This window comes from Schistocerca cancellata, chromosome 6 (genome assembly GCF_023864275.1).
Source record: "Schistocerca cancellata isolate TAMUIC-IGC-003103 chromosome 6, iqSchCanc2.1, whole genome shotgun sequence".
NCBI classification, from domain to species: domain Eukaryota; kingdom Metazoa; phylum Arthropoda; class Insecta; order Orthoptera; family Acrididae; genus Schistocerca; species Schistocerca cancellata.
In genome coordinates, this window is record NC_064631.1 from 690,768,368 (window position 1) to 690,786,019 (window position 17,652).

At 40.3% G+C, this 17,652-nt stretch overlaps 1 protein-coding gene across 2 annotated transcripts in view; it reads left to right on the forward strand.

Annotated features, from left to right (window-relative positions):
• LOC126191369 (S1 RNA-binding domain-containing protein 1) overlaps positions 1-17,652 on the forward strand; it is a 263,508-nt gene that overhangs the window by 34,445 nt on the left and 211,411 nt on the right. The window contains exon 2 of one of the 2 annotated variants that reach the window (XM_049932214.1): positions 5,680-5,788. The gene's annotated coding sequence lies outside the window, so the exon portion shown is untranslated. Of the gene's footprint in view, positions 1-5,679; positions 5,789-17,041; positions 17,071-17,652 lie in introns of those variants that run through there. The other variant, XM_049932215.1, reaches the window with a different exon arrangement.

The following is a 17,652-nucleotide window of genomic DNA, read 5'->3' on the forward strand; positions in this document are numbered from 1 at the left end:
ATGCTCTCTCTGAAACTCTCTACAACCTCTGCTTCTTTCAGTTTATTCAAGTCCCTTCTCCTTAAATTCCCACCTTTTTGCAGTTTCTTCAGTTTTAATCTACAGTTCATGACCAATAAATTGTGATCAGAGTCCAGATCTGCCCCTGGAAATGTCTTACAATTTAAAACCTGGTTCCTAAATCTGTGTCTTATCATTATATAATCTGTCTGAAATCTTCCAGTGTCTCCAGGCCTCTTTCATGCAAATCATTATATAATCTGTCTGAAACCTTCCAGTGTCTCCAGGCCTCTTCCATGCAAACAACCTTCTTTCTTATTCTTAAACCAAGTATTAGCTATGAATAAGTTATTACCAGGTGGCTTCCTCTTTCATTCCTTACTCCCAGTCCATATTCACTTACTACGTTTCCTTCTCTTCCTTTTCCTACTATTGAATTCCAGTCCCCAATGACTATTAAATTTTCGTCTCCCTTAACTATCTGAATAATTTCTCTTATTGCATAGTACATTTCTTGAATCTTTTCATTATCTGTGGAGCTAGTTGGCATATTATTCTCCTGAAAACCTTTGAATGCTCTAAATTTTTCTGTGTTGAGCAAGGTATCCTGTTCGACCCATATTTCTTCTAAGATCTTTTTACGTCTTGCCTCCCTCCTCATTCATTTTCTTTGTCTGTTCTCCTGTTTTTGAAGAATGTGTGGATGTTTGTTGTTACTCTGTCTTTCTCCATTCTCTCTAGATGTCCATAGTGTGTAACATGTCCTTTCCTGATTTCATTAGTTATATTAGGGTAGAATGAGTATATTTCCGTATGTGTCTCAAAACCCAGTTGCCATCATTGTTCTTGATTTGATCCAATAATTATTTGCAAGATTCTTCTTTTTATTTTACTAAATTCTTTCCAAATCATCCAGATAAAAGTAATGTTTCTGAACCATAGAGAACTTCTGGTTTTACAACCATATTGTAATGCCTTAATTTAACAGCTTTAGAAAAACATTTTTATATACAGATTTCTCATCTTCACATGTGATCTTTTCATTTGTTCAGTCCTGATTTTAATTGCTTCTTTTTCACTTTTTGTGTGTATATTTTCTCCCAGATATTTAAAGTTCTCTCTTTTGTTGAGGTTGCCATACTTGGTTTTTAAAATTCATGATGAGTTACTTTCATTGGTCATGTTTTCTGCATTTTCAAATGATATTTCTAGACTTACCTTTTCAACCATTTCTTTCAGAAATTCTAGTCTTTTGTTTGCATTTTATAAGGTGCCTTCTATTATTATGAGATTAGCTGCTGTGATCAAACAATTTATTGCTTCTTTTGATCTGCCCAGCTTGTTTTTCTTCCTCTATTTTTCATTCTCTTAACCTTTTACCATCACTCAGTTGAATAATAATGGTGACAAATTGTTTCGTTGTCTAGCTCATGATGTAATTTGGAAGAGACTTCAGATGATGTGTTCATCTGCATTATTCCCAGAGTTTTCCTATCTGCTGCACAGTCCTTCAAGGTTTTGAGGTGGCAATCTATGTATTGAATCATGTGCCTTTTTAAAATCAACAAATTTGATATTTTCATGTACCTGATTATTTGTTTAAAGTTTAGAATTTTGCTATAGACAAGATCTGTAACCTTTTGCTATTATTATTATTAATTATTATTATTCTGGTATCTAGATTTTAGGATAAGGTAAGCCTATTCTGGTTTCACCATCTTATTCTCCATCTTCTCAATGATCATCTCAATGAAGATTTATAATAGGTTTACAGTGTAATGCTTACCTTGGGATCCTGGTCTCAGACATAAACAGAACATGTCCCTTACATTCCTTTCTGTTCTGTCCCACTTTCTCTATTGTAGATTTCACACCTAATTCTTCTCTTATGTAGATGTTCCTGGTTTCATCTTCTCTGTGGCAAACTTTTGCAGGTCGGAAGAACTTCATATCTGATGATTCGAATAGCATGAGATATATTCAGCTCTTACAACTGTTATTACTTTAAAAACTTTGTGTGACTCTTTCCTCATGCACCCCTCAATGAGCCTTGTAATTTCCTCACATATTCTCTGATAGTTGTGTGTTCCATTTTTTTTATATCCTTGACCTGCTCATAGGTTAAGTTGCTGCTGAGGTACTGGAAATGAGACACATACTCCAATGTTTTATAATTGATACAGGTTCTCTATCTCACCGGTTACTTTCGTGGGAAAGCCACTACCATAGTTTTAGTCACATGCTCTATTGAGGACAGATCTGGGATTGTACTGTCTATGGAAGTACTGCAATATCACATAGACAGTTCATAGACACACAATTTCTCTGCATGGATGAGCATTGGCCTGTTGATAAGAGGCACCAGGATCATGTTGCATGAGAGGCAACATACGAGGAAGCAGGATGACTGTGAAATACGATTGTGTTATCAGAGTTCCCTCAATCACTACCAGCTGTGACCTGAAGTCATTACACTGGACTCGCATTCAGGAGGACGACGGTTCAATCCCGCGTCCGGCCATCCTGATTTAGGTTTTCCGTGATTTCCCGAAATCGCTCCAGGCAAATGTCGGGATGGTTCCTTTGAAAAGGCACGGCCGGCTTCCTTCCCCGTCCTTCCCTAATCCGATGAGATCGATGACCTCGCAGTTTGGTCTCTTGCCCCGAACAACCCAACCCCCCCCCCCCCCCCCCTCCTGAAGTTATTCCCAATATCTCCATATATCTACACCATGAAGCCATGAGTAACAAAGCTGTGCCTCTCCAAAACTTTGGAAGAATGGGCCCCTCCCCAGTTCGCTAACACAGTCGCTGATGATGGTCATCTGGGGTAGTGCAGAATCATGATTCATCGACGAATGCAATGTGATGCCTTTCATCAGCAGTCCATGTTTCCCAGTCACAGCACACTCCAAATGCAGCCTTTTATGTTGTGGTAGTAATGGCAGCATATGTGTGAGGTGGTAATTCCCTAGGCTGGCTGCTGCTATTTCTGACCAAAGATGTGGGATGATACAGAATGTTACTGTTTTCATATGGCAAATGCATATGTGAAGGGTTTACAATGTGCTTGGTGCATGAAACAGCATCCCTCGCATGGGATGGTAAGATGTGGTTGACTGGAACCTTGATTGCAGTGATCACCCGACATCTGACACTGTTCAAATGTCTCTCATATATGCCACCAGGCTTAGTAACAGCACTAAACATGAACTACACTAATACACTACTTACCTCTTTCTTGCGTGGCTACCTGGTATATGTCTGTCACAGATGATATCTGTATTCTAGTGTCTATAATAATTGATACAAAGAGTCTGTATCACCTGGATCAACTATTTTGCATAGACTCTTTTCTAAATAATTTCCCAGAACTTGGTATATCTTTCTGAAATTATGTCATTCAAATCAGTCTGTTCACAGCTAAAAACCTGAAGGCATTAAGAGTTGAGGATATATGGTTTTGTGTTTTGTGTTCAGACACTTGTAGATAACAGATGCTTAAATCATATTTTATGCAGTATATTTTGGAAGATACATGATATGTTAGTTAGTTCCATATTCTCTAGATAGTTTTTAATAGGTAACAAAATTTTCCACCTGGGCTATTATGAAATACATGTATCTACAGTCACAATTTTGGCTATTGTGCCATTGTCAACTGAAAGCTGTGAAAACATTAATTGCTTAGAAATGAATCCAGTTTTAAGAATTCTTTCCATTCTTCTTTTTCCAACCTCACTACGAAGTGTGTGAAGGCACAGTCATTCCTTTTAAGGACACACTGTCCTTGTATCAACCTTCTTTTACATATTTCATATTCAAACAAGATAGATAGGATTCTTTGTAGCACTTCACTAAAACAAGAACATTATGTTAAATTTGGCATTTAATCATTAATTCACTTAACAGATTACAAACACATTTGTTACAGTACTATAATAATTTATATTGAATTCACCTGATATTGTATTCTTTGATTTCCACTCTGCATGCACTAGAAGTGATGTTTCACAATAGAAGTTCTATGAATGTGCTGGGAGCCACCAACCAGGGATTATATCTGTAGATGATATTCATGATAAGCATTATGATGTAAAATGTGTTAATTGACTAAAAATATTGCAGAAGCTTTTACAGAAATTGTCTGCATACTGATAATCTACTGGCTACTTATTTATAATCAACAATTCCTCTGTGGTGTAGAAGGAGTTGTTAAAGAGAAACAGCTTTAAGTTACATTTGAAAACACTTTTGCTATGTGTCAGATCTTTTATTTGTGTGGGCAGGGTATTTTTGAATATTCAGAACTGAATGAGCTGTGTTCTTGCACAGTTTAATGCTTGACAATAATGCTTGTACCTGTGTATTTCATACCTTTGTATGGCAAGGTTAGATTCAAAACAGGGAAGTGCAGATCTTTCTAGTACTGCATTTGTGAATCTCTCTGCTACATACTTGAAAAGCTACTAATTGTCATGGGCAACAGATATCGCCAGTGAAGAAATGTAGTGTGACACAGTGATTATTATACTCAATTGCTTAAAAAAATACTTGCATTATGTTGGTGTGTGAATTGCACACACTTTTCTAATTATTATTTCTCTGTTGGACTAGTGGCTCCAGAACATTATTCCACAGGTCACAAGTGAATGAAAATATGCAGAATATGTTAACTTACACATTTCTATTTTTGCAGTGAAGGTTATTACTCTTATGCAAGCTGAACCTAAATGTGAAGTTTTCATTAACATATACCTGTACGCCCAGTAACTTGGAACTTTCCGTCCTGTTTATTATTATTATTCACCATGCACTATATCGACAGGAGGCAGGGTATTTTTGAATATTCAGAACTGAATGAGCTGTGTTCTTGCACAGTTTAATGCTTGACAATAATGCTTGTACCACCGGGGGGTGGGGGGGGGGGGGGGGAGATCACGAAGTCTGTCTTCTGTTCAGTGTTCTGCTTGGTAACTGATTGTATTGAGCACTACAAATTATGTATTAGTTCTGTGGAACATAACATTCACTAATTATGTCTACAGTGTTATTGAACAAAATATTGTTCTGTTTTTAACATTGGCAACAGCTGGAGACAAAATGCTCATAGCTGTAAGTCATTAAACTTACGCTGCTTTAGGGCTATGGAACTAAACAGCCAAGAAAAATTGTATAGTGTAGACAATATGTTTCTTTTCTTATATCACTGGTTTATTTCTAGTGTAGATGTTTCATTGTGGCAGAGGAATGCTTTTTTTAGACATCCAGTATTTCCTTTCTCACATGTCCTCTCCTTTTTTCTGTAGCCTCTTATTTTCTCCTTGAGCAATCTTGACAGTAATGATCAACAACGGGTAAAGTATTGTGAAAGTTGGATATTGTCGCAGAAGATCTTCTGTACAGCATCTTGAGCATTGCAGATACTCTTGTATGGTTTTCCTGAAAACTAAGAACAGGGCTTCAGTCTAAACTTCACAGTGCTCCTTTTAGGACAAAAGTTTTTTGTGTATAGTGTTTTAGTGTTGACCTTGCATTAGACTTTTTAAAATCTTATGATTGTCCATTTTAAAGAAAAGAAAGTTACTTTACTTTAATTTTATTGCTTAATTTTTGTGTGACATGTTTTAGGTGTACAAACAACTTTTTAAAGTAATTAAAATTCTTATTTTTCAACAGGAGCAAAAAAAGGTTTCTGACATATCGCCTCCACTGGCAGTTGACAAGAGTGGTAATTTATTGCTGGCAATTCTAGCAAAACCAGGTGCAAAAGAAAACCGGATCACAGGTAATGATTTTACTAACAGGGACTAGTCTTTTACCAACAATCCTATGATGACATGACCCATCATCACCATCACCACCACCACCACCACCACCACCACCTGTGCTAGCAAATGTTGAGAAGTGATAAAAAAGAAAAACATAACTTCTAAATTATTTTTGTATTGAGTGTAAAATAAATGGCATTAGTACTGATATAGACAAACTGAAGTTGCTAACATGAAGAAAGTTTGAATGAGACTAATTAAAAATGAATGAAGGCATGGTGGAAAAGAGGGGGAGGGGTAGGGAGAAAGTGTTAGGGCCTACATCTACATTTGTACACTGCTGACCACTGTGAAATGCTTGGTAAATGGAACATCCTGTTGTACCACATAACTAGGGTTCTTCCCATTTTTTCACACGTGAAATATGGGAAGAATGATTGCTTAAATCCCTTTGTACATGCTGTAATGTCTAATCATGCCTTCAAGGCCCCTCTGAGGCGATACATAGGGAGTTGTAGGATATTATTAGATTCCTCACATTGGAAAACATGAATTTAGCATTTCTGCCTTTGCTTTACTACTTTCAGTTTCAGTTCAATTCCTGTGTCATCCATAAGTGTCTATGTCTCAGTACTAACTTTGGTGCCACTGATAGCATTTACATATGTGTTTGTGTTTTGCGAGACCTTCTGATAAGATTCTGCTATGGTATAGTTGTTGAAAGCTTCACACATTGCCCTTTGACAGCCAAACATCTTATCTTTTAGCATCGCTCTATTAGTACTTGTACTACTGTGCTCTATTTAACACCTGTTGAGGGGTAATTGATATTTCCTTAGAAATTTCTGAAACTCCTGGAAGGTCCTTCCCATCACGATCTGTTCTAATGGGTACATAGTCCATGCTTTGCCTCTGTTATGGTTTGAACTCTGCTGGGAACACTTTCAGTGAGGTGTCTTGAATGTCTGTGGAGGAATGGTAGCCCATCCTTCCTCAAGAGCCAAAACCAGAGAAGGTAATGATGTTGTACGCTAAGCTCTGGAGTGGAGTCATTGTGCTAGCTCATCACAAAGGTGATCCATTGGGTTCACATTGGAACTCTTGGCTGGTAACATTTCTGAAATGTTATTATCCACCAACCACACTCAATAATTGTCTCCGAACTGTTCCTCTACTGTACACAATACTGTAAAATGTGTTCATATCCTTCCGCATTTAGTGTTTATGTTAGTGTAATCAGGGGATCACATCCTAACCACAAAAAATGTCCCCATACCATAGTGCTACCTCCTCCCGCACTTCCCTGTTGGCACTACACGATTGCAGATAACGCTTTCCAGGCATTCTCCAAATGCAAACCCTACCATCAGATTCCAAATCACTCCTTTCCAGTCTTCCATGCCCGTTAGTGCTATTCTTTACACTGCCTCGAGCATTGCATGATAATGAATGCAGAAATGTGTGGTTCATGAGGATGATGATGATTTTTGGTTTGCGAGGCGCTTAACTGCGCGGTCATCAGCGCCTGTACGAAGTCCCAATTTTTGCACAGTCCAACTTTTTCCACAGTCCAGTCTAGCCACTGTCACAGATGATGATGATGATGATGATGATGTTGATGAAATAATGAGGACAACACAAACACCCAGTCTCCCAGCAGAGAAAATCCCTAACCCACCCGGGAATCGAACCTGGAACCCCGTGATCCAGAGGCAGCAACACTAGCCACTACACCACGAGCTGTGGACTAGTTCATGAGGAGCACCTGGACCATTGTATCCCATACTTTTTAACTCCCTACACACACTCATTGTGCTAGCTACAACTTATGAATGATTCCTTCCTCTGCATGCTCTACAATTCCTGTGCATCTCTACTTGAGGTCTTCTTAGTCTGGTTTAGCTGTGGTTGTTGCTTCACATCTCAATTTCACAATCGCATAACCATCTTTTGATTTGAGCAGTTTCAAAAGGGTTGAAATGTCCCTGGTGAATTTGTTACTCAGGTGGACATGACTAGCTCACATTCAAAGTCATTTAGCTCTCCTGACTGACGCATTCCACTGTTACTGCTTTGTTACTGATAACAAATACTCCCCACCTTCTTTTATGCTGGTGGTTCCACCTCACATGGTATCTGATGATCAACTCACATAACTGTGATAGTGAAATAAATAAATAATAAAATCTTACAGTCAGAGGGAAGCAGTGATTTCATTTAAATGAGTACATTATGGTTGTGGTCCCAGACCAGGTGGGCGAATCTTCTCTTAAGTTTGTGATTTGAAGTCATTGCATTGTGGTACAAGAATTGAAAAACAAGGCAAATGGAAGTATATGCTTGTTTCACATTCAAGGTGAGTGTCATAGGAGTTAGTCAGTTGCAATAGAGGGCACTATTGGGTTACGCAGACAGCATTTTGTTTGTTGTGTGAGTGCTGGGCATAGTATTTGGATCAGCACCAAGACATAACCAAAGAGGAAATGTGATAACCTGGAAATATATATCAGAGCACATACAGTAGTTTTTGACCTACTTCTCAACATATTCATCAGTGGCAATGAGACGCTTGCAAAATTGTGGGCTCATTGTTGGCATTTATTTTTGTGTTGTAGAGGGACTGCCTTTTGTGATTAGAATTAATATGTAGTAGCTATCTGCACATATTTTTCAAAGTGAAACTGTAGACTGGTATGGGCTTCTTTCATATGTAGGAAAAAGTTAGTACCAGATTGAAGACTGTATGACAACTAATCAAAACCTTGTCAGGGCGGCAGCTGTTGCAGAAAATGTGTCCCTTTTGTTTAAGAATACTGTGCGCATTGATTTCTGCGCCCAACGCAGTCGGCTTGAATGTGATCTTGTATGGAGATCCACAATAATGACGGTGCATACAATTTTGTTTCGTTTACAAGATTAAGGAGCATACATTTCATCACATGTCACAAACCTGTAAAAGAATGCAATCCTGCCACTATGGTAATGGGCATAAATCTTGTTGGTTCTCCTTTGCATCCTCCGGCCGCTGTGGCCGAGCAGTTCTAGGCGCTTCAGTCCGGAACAGCGCTGCTGCTACAGTCGCAGGTTCGAGTCCTGCCTCAGGTATGGATGTGTGTGATGTCCTTAGGTTAGTTAGGTTTAAGTAGTTCTAAGTCTAGGGGACTGATGACCTCAGATGTTAAGTCCCATAGTGCTTAGAGCGATTTGAACCATTTTATCCTCTGCATCTGGTTTTGTGTTTGTGTGTTTAGTTCTTCAGCACATATCTGCACAAAATATATGGAATACATCCTTTGAGATTATTTTGTGCAAGAAGCGTATGAATACCCCTACGGGATGGTACAGCAACTTTGGTCATTATAAAGTGACAGTTCTGGCTCACTGCAATCTCCATAATGAACCATTTGACGAAAATGGCCTCCACCAAAAGAATCTAGATCTGTTTGTGTTTGGTATCTGGTCAATAGAAGTGGTAGAACTGATGATGAATTCCACCTGGTGCTATGTTTTGCCCTTTCAAAAACTTTCATCTGGTACCTAACCTCACAATTCCCAGGAATCACCGTTTGGAATCAATAATTTACAGTCTTCATAGTGATAATGTTTCTAGAGATAGGGAAGAGCTGACTGCTGCACATGGTAGACATGTCCTGAACCTTTCCTATGTTTTACACTCATCTTTTGCACTATGTGACCTAACATTGCTTAGCATGTGGTGAACTATAATGTAATTCTGTTATAAAGAGATTATAGGCACATGTAAAAATAGACTTAAGTATTAGACAAGTCCTTTGTCTCTCACGGATTACATTACTCTGTGTCTATCCTTTCCTTTCTTCCTTGTTGCCTCTCGAACTACACACACTTCCCACTGTCTTTCTCTATTGTGCTAAATGTGCTTTTGATCCAGGATATATCTTATTTCAACAAATATGTAGCTTTTACTTTGGGTGTCTCCCAGAACTTAAAAAAACAATAATAAAAAAAAAAAATGAGAGTACAAGAGGAATTAGAAGTGAAAGAATGTAAAATAATGAGGAAAATCCTAGGACCAGTAACTAAAGATGGTGTGCATTATCCAAAACTCAATGCAGAAATATATAAAGATATCTTCAAAATAACAGACACAAGGAGTGTGAGAAGAATCCAGTTCATGGGGCATTTTGAAAGAATGGACTCAAACAGGTTAATGCACAAAATCCATACATTTTTAAAGAACAAAACTACAAGACCGAACTGGTACAAACAAATGGAAAAAGACCTGAGAGAACTAGGGTCTCCAAATCTACGTGACAGAAATGAAATCAGAAAAATCACAAGCACACGCGGTTTTGAGAAAGAAGAGAGAAAAACTAACCAACATACATGGTCTGCGCAATGAAAACTAGCCCATTCATTGCATATGAAGGAATACTGTGTGAAAAGGAAGGCCAACAAATGTTGATTATGCATGGTCCTAAGTGATCTATCCGCGAAGAAGAAGAAGAAGAAGAAGAAGAAGAAGAACCATGAGTCAGCTCTGTAAATGTTCCTCGCATTTAACGTTACTTAATGCAACCTAAGCTACTATAAGTTATATGTTTTGTGAGTGAGTGCTAAAATAAAAAAAGCAATAAAAAGCTCTTTCCTGTTTGACATGTATTTGGAGATATACAATTGCAAGAAAAATTCCTGTTGTAGAAAATGTATGGCAAACAATCTTAGTTATCTGTTTGCTGTCAGTATTTTTGTTTACACTGTCAGGCGCAGGAATATGTATTCCTTGCTATTTGCTGCTTCCTTTCATAAATATGCCACAGGAAAATTAATATTGTTTTCTTTCACTTTACTTTGCAGAAGCAACTTTTCTGCAAATACACTTGTCAAATAGACTCTAGTTACCCCTTTATGCCAGAGTAAGGAGACACAGTGGCTAAGAAGAATGTAATTTAAATACCTGCCAAGCCGTTTCGGTTCTAGATTTCTGTGGTTTTCCACCCTCCCACCACCACCTATTCCAGTCCTGTAACCCGGAAGGTGTACACGATCAAAGGCAGAGCCACGTGTGAAAGCACCCACGTGATTTACCAACTGACCTGCCTACACTGTGAAGCGTTCTATGTGGGAATGACCAGCAACAAACTGTCCATTCGCATGAATGGACACAGGCAGACAGTGTTTGTTGGTAATGAGGATCACCCTGTGGCTAAACATGCCTTGGTGCATGGCCAGCACATCTTGTCACAGTGTTACACCGTCCAGGTTATCTGGATACTTCCCACTAACACCAACCTGTCAGAACTCCGGAGATGGGAACTTGCCCTTCAGCATATCCTCTCTTCTCGCTATCCGCCAGGCCTCAATCTCCGCTAATTTCAATTTGCCGCCGCTCATACCTCACCTGTCTTTCAACATCATCTTTGCCTCTGTACTTCCGCCCCGACTGACATCTCTGCCCAAACTCTTTGCCTCTACAAATGTCTGCTTGTGTCTGTATATATGCGGATGGATATGTGTGTGTGTGCGAGTGTATACCTGTCCTTTTTTCCCCCTAAGGTAAGTCTATCCGCTCCCGGGATTGGAATGACTCCTTACCCTCTCCCTTAAAACCCAAATCCTTGTGTCTTTCCCTCTCCTTCCCTCTTTCCTGACGAGGCAACCGTTGGTTGCGAAAGCTAGAATTTTGTGTGTATGTTTGTGTTCGTTTGTGTGTCAGTCGACCTGCCAGCGCTTTCATTTGGTAAGTCATATATATATATATATTAAAAACAGAGATTCCATGACTTACCAAAAGGGAAAGCGCTGGTAGATAGGCACAATAAAAAACACACAAACACACACACAAAATTTCGAGCTTTCGCAACATATATATATATATATAATAGAGGGAAACATTCCACGTGGGAAAAATATATCTAAAAACAAAGAAGATGTGACTTACCAAAAGAAAGCGCTGGCAGGTCGGTAGACACACAAACATACACACAAAATTCTAGCTTGGTTACCCAGGCCTGCCAACCCAAAGTTTGGTACAGATTTATTGATGACATTGGTTTGGTCCAGATTTATTGATGACATTTTCATGATCTGGACTCACAGTGAAGAAGAACTCCAGAATTTCCTCTCCAACCTCAACTCCTTTGGTTCCATCAGATTCACCTGGTCCTACTCTAAATCCCATGCCACTTTCCTTGACGTTGACCTCCACCTGTCCAATGGCCAGCTTCACACGTCCGTCCACCTCAAACCCACCAACAAGCAACAGTACCTCCATTATGACAGCTGCCACCCATTCTACATCAAACGGTCCCTTCCCTACAACCTAGGTCTTCGTGGCAAACGAATCTGCTCCAGTCCGGAATCCTTGAACCGTTACACCAACAAGCTGAAAACAGCTTTTGCATCCCGTAACTACCCTCCCGACCTGGTACAGAAGCAAATAACCAGAGCCACTTCCTCATCTCCTCAAACCCGGAACCTTTCACAGAAGAACCCCAAAAGTGCCCCACTTGTGACAGGATACTTTCCGGGACTGGATCAGATTCTGAATGTGGCTCTCCAGCAGGGATACGACTTTCTCAAATCCTGCCCTGAAATGAGATCCATCCTTCATGAAATCCTCCCCACTCCACCAAGAGTGTCTTTCCGCCGTCCATCTAACCTTCATAACCTCTTAGTTCATCCCTATGAAATCCCCAAACCACCTTCCCTACCCTCTGGCTCCTACCCCTGTAACCGCCCCCGTTGTAAAACCTGTCCCATGCACCCTCCCACCACCACCTATTCCAGTCCTGTAACCTGGAAGGTGTACACGATCAAAGGCAGAGCCACGTGTGAAAGCACCCACGTGATTTACCAACTGACCTGCCTACACTGTGAAGCGTTCTATGTGGGAATGACCAGCAACAAGCTGTCCATTCGCATGAATGGACACAGGCAGACAATGTTTGTTGGTAATGAGGATCACCCTGTGGCTAAACATGCCTTGGTGCACGGCCATAACATCTTGGCACAGTGTTACACCGTCCGGGTTATCTGGATACTTCCCACTAACACCAACCTGTCAGAACTCCGGAGATGGGAACTTGCCCTTCAGCATATCCTCTCTTCTCGCTATCCGCCAGGCCTCAATCTCCACTAATTTCTAATTTCAATTTGCCGCCGCTCACACCTCACCTGTCTTTCATCTTTGCCTCTGTACTTCCGCCCCGACTGACATCTCTGCCCAAACTCTTTGCCTTTACAAATGTCTGCTTGTGTCTGTGTATATGCGGATGGATATGTGTGTGTGTGTTTGCGAGTGTATACCTGTCCTTTTTTCCCCCTAAGGTAAGTCTTTCCGCTCCCGGGATTGGAATGACTCCTTACCCTCTCCCTTAAAACCCAAATCCTTTTGTCTTTCCCTCTCCTTCCCTCTTTCCTGACGAGGCAACCGTTGGTTGCGAAAGCTAGAATTTTGTGTGTATGTTTGTGTGTCTATCGACCTGCCAGCGCTTTTGTTTGGTAAGTCTCATCATCTTTCTTTATATATATATATATATATATATATATATATATATATATATATATATACATATATATATATATATATATAATAGAAGGAAACATTCCACGAAGGAAAAATATATCTAAAAACAAAGTAGATGTGACTTACCAAATGAAAGTGCTGGCAGGTCGACAGACACACAAACGAACACAAACATATACACAAAATTCAAGCTTTCGCAACAAACTGTTGCCTCATCAGGAAAGAGTGAAGGAGAGGGAAAGACGAAAGGATGTGGGTTTTAAGGGAGAGGGTAAGGAGTCATTCCAGTCCTGGGAGCGGAAAGACTTACCTTAGGGGGAAAAAAGGACGGGTATACACTCGCACACACGCACATATCCATCCACACATATACAGACACAAGCAGACATATTTAAAGACCATGTTTGCGGAGGGAATGTAAATAAAACTTAATGGGGTCATTGTGGGGGTGTTGTGAGGGTGACATGGTATTAGAAGGTGGAAAGTTTAACATGAGGTTGAAATGAAAAAGAAAGATGGAAATATATGGGGAGAGATAAAGGTGAACTAGAAAGCAATTGGAGATCTGGTATGAAAAAAGACGAAAAAGTGTTGGTTAAGTTGATCCTGTGGTGAACTTGGGTTGGTAGTCAGTGATGTGCAAAAAGGTTAGGTGGTTGTGTTGCCGCTAAATCACGTTAAAGGACGGAGAAATTCGGGAAAATTTTGAGAAAATTTCGAAAAAACGTATTAAAGGAGTGGTGTTGTGGTGAAAGATTACGAAAATGGGGCTAACAATTGTAGACATAATGACGTTAAAACCTGTGGGGAGCGGCTAAAATGATCAGTGAAGTGCGAAAAACGGAAGTGGAAATAAAGTTAAAGTTATTAGAACTAGCCGAAATGGTTGTTAAATACGTGAAAGCAGCTGTTATTGAACTGGAAACGGTGGATTTTATAGCAGCGGTAGTGTTGAAGGCGGAAAATAAAATTTTTTGGCTATGGTTGGGAAGTGGGTTACGTATTGTTGAGCATATATAGGCGGGATAAAATTGTATAGTAGATTACGGTAAAAGGGGAAGGTGAATACAAAGTGAAACTACTGGTAAAAACAGAAAGAGAAAATAAAGAAAAAAAAGAGAAATAAGACGACAGGAAAGATTTCGAAATGCAAAGGCGACAATAAGAAACGTAATTGTTGGGTTCAAATTAATGATATGGTTATAATAGAAGGAAACATTCCACGAAGGAAAAATATACCTAAAAACAAAGATGATGTGACTTACCAAATGAAAGTGCTGGCAGGTCGACAGACACACAAACGAACACAAACATACACACAAAATTCAAGCTTTCGCAACAAACTGTTGCCTCATCAGGAAAGAGGGAAGGAGAGGGAAAGACGAAGGATGTGGGTTTTAAGGGAGAGGGTAAGGAGTCATTCCAGTCCCGGGAGCGGAAAGACTTACCTTATGGGGAAAAAAGGACGGGTATACACTCGCGCGCACACACACACACACACACACACACACACACACACACACACACATATCCATCCACACATATACAGACACAAGCAGACATATTAAAAGACAAAGAGTTTGGGCAGAGATGTCAGTCGAGGCAGAAGTGCAGAGGCAAAGATGTTGTTGAATGACAGGTGAGGTATGAGTGGCGGCAACTTGAAATTAGCGGAGATTGAGGCCTGGTGGAAAACGGGAAGAGAGGATATATTGAAGAGCAAGTTCCCATCTCCGGAGTTGGGATAGGTTGGTGTTGGTAGGAAGTATCCAGATAACCCGGACGGTGTAACACTGCGCCAAGATGTGCTGGTGGTGCACCAAGGCATGTTTAGCCACAGGGTGATCCTCATTACCAACAAACACTGTCTGCCTGTGTCCATTCATGCGAATGGACAGTTTGTTGCTGGTCATTCCCACATAGAATGCATCACAGTGTAGGCAGGTCAGTTGGTAGATCACGTGGGTGCTTTCACACGTGGCTCTGCCTTTGATTGTGTACACCTTCCGGGTTACAGGACTGGAGTAGGTGGTGGTGGGAGGGTGCATGGGACAGGTTTTACACCGGGGGCGGTTACAAGGGTAGGAGCCAGAGGGTAGGGAAGGTGGTTTGGGGATTTCATAGGGATGAACTAAGAGGTTACGAAGGTTAGGTGGACGGCGGAAAGACACTCTTGGTTTAGTGGGGAGGATTTAATGAAGGATGGATCTCATTTCAGGGCAGGATTTGAGGAAGTCGTATCCCTGCTGGAGAGCCACATTCAGAATCTGATCCAGTCCCGGAAAGTATCCTGTCACAAGTGGGGCACTTTTGGGGTTCTTCTGTGGAAGGTTCCGGGTTTGAGGAGATGAGGAAGTGGCTCTGGTTATTTGCTTCTGTACCAGGTCGGGAGGGTAGTTACGGGATGCAAAAGCTGTTTTCAGCTTGTTGGTGTAACGGTTCAAGGATTCCGGACTGGAGCAGATTCGTTTGCCACGAAGACCTAGGTTGTAGGGAAGGGACCGTTTGATGTGGAATGGGTGGCAGCTGTCATAATGGAGGTACTGTTGCTTGTTGGTGGGTTTGATGTGGACGGACGTGTGAAGCTGGCCATTGGACAGGTGATCTGGACTCACAGTGAAGAAGAACTCAAGAATTTCCTCTCCAACCTCAACTCCTTTGGTTCCATCAGATTCACCTGGTCCTACTCTAAATCCCATGCCACTTTCCTTGACGTTGACCTCCACCTGTCCAATGGCCGCCGCTCATACCTCACCTGTCTTTCAACATCATCTTTGCCTCTGTACTTCCGTCCTGACTGACATCTCTGCCCAAACTCTTTGCCTTTACAAATGTCTGCTTGTGTCTGTGTATATGCGGATGGATATGTGTGTGTGTGCGAGTGTATACCTGTCCTTTTTTCCCCCTAAGGTAAGTCTTTCCGCTCCCGGGATTGGAATGACTCCTTACCCTCTCCCTTAAAACCCATATCCTTTTGTCTTTCCTTCTCCTTCCCTCTTTCCTGACGAGGCAACCGTTGGTTGCGAAAGCTAGAATTTTGTGTGTATGTTTGTGTTTGGTTGTGTGTCTATCGACCAGCCAGCGCTTTTGTTTGGTAAGTCTCATCATCTTTCTTTTTACATATATATATATATATATATTTTATACAAAGATGATGAGACTTACCAAACAAAAGCGCTGGCAGGTCGATAGACACACAAACATACACACAAAATTCAAGCTTTCGCAAAAAAACGGTTGCTTCGTCAGGAAAGAGGGAAGGAGAGGGAAAGACGAAAGGATGTGGGTTTTAAAGGAGAGGGTAAGGAGTCATTCCAATCCCGGGAGCGGAAAGACTTACCTTACACAACACCTACTACATATGCCATCGAAATAGTTACTGCGTTCATGTGATTTGTAAATTAAGAGCATAGCCCTCCCCTCACTGCTTTTGTTTGAACTACTAATGGGCAATAAATAACCATATTTGGTAATATTTTGTTGTTATTGCAGATGAGTTACATCTTTTGAGTAAGTGGTGTCTAAAAATGACAAAAGTTTCCTTATTTTTGAACAGTTAGTACTTCATTAAATAAGAGCATTTAATTATTACAGATGACCGCTTCACTCTGTGGCTCACTGAACATTATATTTTCAGCTTTCCCTGAAAACTGTTTTGTTTCAGATGTTTCTGCTGATGGTGTAGGTGTTCAGATAAGTGCACCACCTGTTGAAGGGGAAGCGAATAGTGAGTTGACGAAATACATTGCCTCGGTACTTGGAACCCGGAAGAGTGATATAGTTTTAGATAAGGTGCGTTTACACAAGATGCTATGCAATTTAGATGCAGGAGATTTTATTCTTATCATTCAACTGTCCCATTGTCAAGAAAGATGTAATGTTACCACAATTTTTGCACCATCCTTTAGTGTTCTCTTAGTCTTCAGTCTGAAGACTTGTTGGTTACAACTCTCTGTACTTGTCTATTGTGTGCAGATGGCTTTATCTCAGTATAACTATCTGAACTTACTTAATTTGAACCTTCTTACTGTATTTTAGCCTTAGTCTCACTCAAAAAATCCATACATTGTCACGTTCTGCTGTAAATTTAATTTCTTTATGATTTGATTCTGTATAAGTTGTCTGATTTATCCATCTAATGTAAACTGGTAAAAGTTAAAAATAACAAAACGTTGCAGGCCTTGTTGCTTATGTTGTTGTTGACATACATACTAATATGAACTCTTCACAACAACATTCTATTGTGTTGTGAGAGAGTAACACTAGCACTATAACAAATAGTTGATTACATTCAGTTCATGCAATCAAGAATAACGGACATTGCCATGGGGGAGTGGGTGGCACCTCAGAGATACTGATAACCATACCACAGGT